The sequence below is a fragment of the Oncorhynchus masou genome, chromosome 12 (assembly GCF_036934945.1).
Source record: "Oncorhynchus masou masou isolate Uvic2021 chromosome 12, UVic_Omas_1.1, whole genome shotgun sequence".
In the NCBI taxonomy this organism is placed as follows: domain Eukaryota; kingdom Metazoa; phylum Chordata; class Actinopteri; order Salmoniformes; family Salmonidae; genus Oncorhynchus; species Oncorhynchus masou.
In genome coordinates this window covers 71,103,386-71,108,780 of record NC_088223.1, presented here as the reverse complement: position 1 = coordinate 71,108,780, position 5,395 = coordinate 71,103,386, and positions in this window count along the sequence as shown.

The following is a 5,395-nucleotide window of genomic DNA, read 5'->3' as shown; positions in this document are numbered from 1 at the left end:
CACGTCATCACAGGGTGTGATAAAGGGGAGTTTCTGTGAGTTTCTGTTATCTGTCATTGGTTTGTTTATTTTGTTTGAGCGAACCACAAACCTGTCAATCATATGGTAGAACAAACAATGGCAATATTTGATTGGGCCGCGTATGTCTCTACAGCGAATAGGATGAAGGGGGAGTGAGATTTTGTATACATGGGACCGCATTTTCTTTCATGTATATTTCATCCATCAAGAAGTTCGTTGTTGTCTTTTTCAACACCTTTTCTGTTTCTTTCTCTGTTTTCTTTCGTTATATTTCATCGCTTTCACCCTCTCCTTATTTTTCCTCACTTCTATCATTCTCTCTGCTGTTTTAGCTCTGAGCGGCTCTTTTACTTTGTTCTTATCCAACATCTCTCCATCTTTCTTTCTTTCCTCTCCATCTTTCTTTCTTTCCTCTCCTTTTTCTCCTGCTTTGCCCTCTCTCTGGGCACTTCTAGTTTCCATACCTTTACATTGATGGATCATCTGAAAATAATCAGACCCCTTGACTATTCCCACATTTTGTTACGTTACAGCCTTATTCTAAAATTGATTAAATATTTCCCCCCCCCCCTCATCAATCTACACACAATACCCCATAACGACAAAGAAAAACTGATAATAATAAATAAAAAATACATTTACGTAAATATTCAGACCCTTTACTCAGTACTTTGTTGAAGCACCTTTGACAGTGATTACCGCGTCAAGTCTTCTTAGGTATGACACTACCAGCTTGGCACACCTGTATTTGGAGTGTTTCTCCCATTCTTCTCTGTTGATCCTCTAAAGCTCTGTCAGGTTGGATGTGGAGCATCGCTGCACAGCTATTTTAAAGTTCTCTCCAGAGATGTTTGATCAGGTTCAAATCTGGGCTCTGGCTGGGCCACTCATGGACATTCAGAGACTTGTCCCGAAGCAACTCCTGCATTGTCTTGGCTGTGTGCTTAGGGTTGTTGTCCTGTTGGAAGGTGAACCATCGCCCCAGTGTGAGGTCCTGAGCGCTCTGGAGCAGGTTTTCATAAAAAATCTCTCTGTACTTTGATCCGTTCCTCTTTCCCTCGATCCTGACTAGTCTCCCTGCCGTGAAAAAACATCCCCACAGCATGATGCTGCCACCACCATGCTTCACCGTAGGGATGGTGAGATATGACACTTGGCATTCAGGCCAAAGAGTTCCATGTTGGTTTCATCAGACGAGAGAATCTTGTTAATCATGGTCTGAGAGCCCTTTAGATGCTTTTTGGCAAACTCCAAGCGGGCTGTCATGTGTCTTTTACTGAGGAGTGGCTTCCATGAAGGCTTGATTGGTGGAGTGCTGCAGAGATGGTTGTCCTTCTGGAAGGTTCTCCCATCTCCACAGAGTTACTCTGGAGCTCTGTCAGACTGACCATCGGGTTCTTGGTCATCTGCCTGACCAAGGCCCTTCTCTCTCGATTGCTCAGTTTGGCCGGACAGCCGCCTCTAGGAAGAGTCTTGGTGGTTCCAAACTTCTTCCATTTAAGATTGATGAAGACCACTGTGTTCTTGGGTATCTTCAATGCTGCAGACATTCTTTTTATTTTTTTTATTTCACCTTTATTTAACCAGGTAGGCTAGTTGAGAACAAGTTCTCATTTACAACTGTGACCTGGCCAAGACAAAGCATAGCAGTGTGAACAGACAACAACACAGAGTTACACATGGAGTAAACAATAAACAAGTCAATAACACAGTAGAAAAAAAGAAAAAGAGTCTAAATACATTGTGTGCAAAAGGCATGAGGAGGTAGGCGAATAATTACAATTTTGCAGATTAACACTGGAGTGATAAATGATCAGATGGTCATGTGCAGGTAGAGATACTGGTGTGCAAAAGAGCAGAAAAATAAATAAATAAAAACAGTATGGGGATGAGGTAGGTAAATTGGGTGGTCTATTTACCGATGGACTATGTACAGCTGCAGTGATTGGTTAGCTGCTCAGATAGCAGATGTTTAAAGCTGGTGAGGGAGATAAAAGTCTCCAACTTTAGCGATTTTTTCAATTCATTCCAGTCACAGGCAGCAGAGAACTGGAAGGAAAGGCGGCCAAATGAGGTGTTGGCTTTAGGGATGATCAGTGAGATACACCTGCTGGAGCGCGTGCTACGGGTGGGTGTTGCCATCGTGACCAGTGAACTGAGATAAGGCAGAGGTTTACCTAGCATGGACTTGTATATGACCTGGAGCCAGTGGGTCTGGCGACGAATATGTAGCGAGGGCCAGCCGACAAGAGCATACAGGTCGCAGTGGTGGGTGGTATAAGGTGCTTTAGTAACAAAACGGATGGCACTGTGATAAACTGCATCCAGTTTGCTGAGTAGAGTATTGGAAGCTATTTTGTAGATGACATCGCCGAAGTCGAGGATCGGTAGGATAGTCAGTTTTACTAGGGTAAGTTTGGCGGCGTGAATGAAGGAGGCTTTGTTGCAGAATAGAACGCAGACTCTAGATTTTATTTTAGATTGGAGATGTTTGATATGAGTCTGGAAGGAGAGTTTACAGTCTAGCCAGACACCTAGGTACTTATAGATGTCCACATATTCTAGGTCGGAACCATCCAGGGTGGTGATGCTAGTGGGGCGTGCGGGTGCAGGCAGGGAACGGTTGAAAAGGATGCATTTAGTTTAAGAGCAGTTGGATGCCACGGAAGGAGTGTTGTATGGCATTGAAGCTCGTTTGGAGGTTAGATAGCACAGTGTCCAAGGAACGGCCAGAAGTATACAGAATGGTATCGTCTGAGTAGAGGTGGATCAGGGAATCGCCTGCAGCAAGAGCAACATCATGGATATATACAGAGAAAAGAGTCGGCCCGAGAATTGAACCCTGTGGCACCCCCATAGAGACTGCCAGAGTACCGGACAACATGCCCTCTGATTTGACACACTGAACTCTGTCTGCAAAGTAGTTGGTGAACCAGGCAAGGCAGTCATTAGAAAAACCGAGGCTACTGAGCCTCAATACAATCCTGTCTCGGAGCTCTACAGACAATTCCTTCAACCTCATGGCTTGGTTTTTGCACTAACATGCATTGTCAACTGTGGGACCTTATATTGACAGCTGTGTGCCTTTCCAAATCATGTCCAATCAATTGGATTTACCACACGTGGACTCCAATCAAGTGGTACACTCTAAAAATTAGGGGTTCATGAAGGGTTCTTTTAATATCCTCAAAGTTCTTAGAAGAACCTTAGGGTTCTTGGCACTGAAAATTACCCCTAAAATGTTCTTCCAAGAACACAGTCAAGAAATTCCGTCAGACGGTGATTGTCAAGCAAATAACTGTCGGTCTCACGGTAATTGATGTTAATTAACATAAACACATTTAGCATCTCCTGGCATCTCCTATCCTTATCCTTGTTCTGGACACCTCCAAAACAAAGGTAATGTGGTTTGGTAAGAAGAATGCCCCTCTCCCCACAGATGTGATTACTACCTCTGAGGGTTTAGAGCTTGAGGTAGTCACCTCATACAAGTACTTGATAGTATGTCTAGGCGGTACACTGTCCCTTTTCTCAGCACACATCAAAGCTGCAGGCTAAAGTTAAATCTAGACTTGGGTTCCTGTATCATAATCGCTCCTCTTTCACCCCAGCTGCCAAACTAACCCTGATTCAGATGACCATCCTACCCATGCTAGATTACGGAGACATCATTTATAGATCGACAGGTAAGGGTGCTCTCGAGCGGCTAGATGTTCTTTACCATTCGGCCATCAGATTTGCCACCAATGCTCCTTATAGGACACATTACTGCACTCTATACTCCTCTGTAAACTGGTCATCTCTGTATACCCGTCGCAAGACCCACTGGTTGATGCTTATTTATAAAAGCCTCTTAGGCCTCACTCCCCCTATCTGAGATATCTACTGCAGCCCTCATCCTCCACATACAACACCCGTTCTGCCAGACACATTCTGTTAAAGGTCCCAAAAGCACACACATCCCTGGGTTGCTCGTCTTTTCAGTTCGCTGCAGCCTTAGCTGGAACTTAGACTGCTTAGACTGGAACGAGCTGCAACAAACACTCAAACTGGACAGTTTTATCTCAATCTCTTCATTCAAAGACTCCATCATGGACTCTTACTGACAGTTGTGGCTACTGTGCGTGATGTATTGTTGCCTCTACCTTAATGCCCTTTGTGCTGTTGTCTGTGCCCAATAATGTTTGTACCATGTTTTGTGCTTCTACCATGTTGTGTTGCTACCATGTTGTTGTCATGTTGTGATGCTACCATGCTGTGTTGTCATGTGTTGCAGCCTTGCTATGTTGTTGTCTTAGGTCACTTTTTATGTAGTGTTGTGTTGTCTCTCTTGTCGTAATGTGTCCTATATATATATTATTTATTTTTGCCTTTTGGTAGGTCTTCATTGTAATAAGAATTTGTTCTTAACTGACTTGCCTAGTTAAATAAAAGTTAAATAGAAATGTTATATCCCAGCCTCGGACTCGTCCACTTCCACTATGAACGCCAAAGAGGGAACCGGATGGGCCAGCACGGGAGCTGAGGTAAACAGAGCCCTCAGGTAACCAAAAGCCCTGTCCGCCTAAAAGCCCGTCTTCCACTCGTCTCTCTCCTGGATACGCACCAGGTTGTAAGCGCTCCTGAGATCTAGTTTGGTGAAGAAGCGCATCCCGTGCATTGACTCAATCGCGGTGGCTATGAGAGATAGCGGGTAACTGTACCTCACAGTGATCTGGTTTAGACCTCGATAGTCAATACACGGGCGCAGACCTCCCTCCTTCTTCTTCACAAAAAAATTAACTTGAGGAGGCGGGTGAAGTGGAGAACCGAATTCACCCCTGACGCGGGGATTCGGAGACATATGTGTCCATAGCCGCTGTCTCTGCCTGTGGCAGGGGATACAAGTGACTCCTGGGAAGTGCGGCTTCTACCAAGAGATTTATCGCACAATTCCCCCGTCGATGGGGCGGTAATTGAGTCAAATCGGAATATTCAGGGGGGATGCGCGCGGTGGAAACCTGGTCTGGACTTTCCACCGTAGTAGCACCAACGGAAATCCCTAAACATGTTCCCGAGCACTCCCGCGACCACCCCGTGAGAGCCCTGAAACAGTGGGGTCGTGATAGGCTGACCAGGGTAGGCCTAGCACCACGGGAAATGCAGGAGAGTCAATAAGAAAGAGACTGATTCTCTCCTTGTGATCCCCCTGCGTCACCATGCCCAGGGGAGCGGTGGCCTCCCTAATCAACCCTGACCCTAATGGTCGACTGTCTAAGGCGTGAACGCGGAAGGGCACAGCCACGGGAACAATGGGGATCTCTAAACTATGGGTGAATGATCTGTCTATAAAATTCCCAGCCGCGCCTGAATCGACGAGCGCCTTATGCTGGGA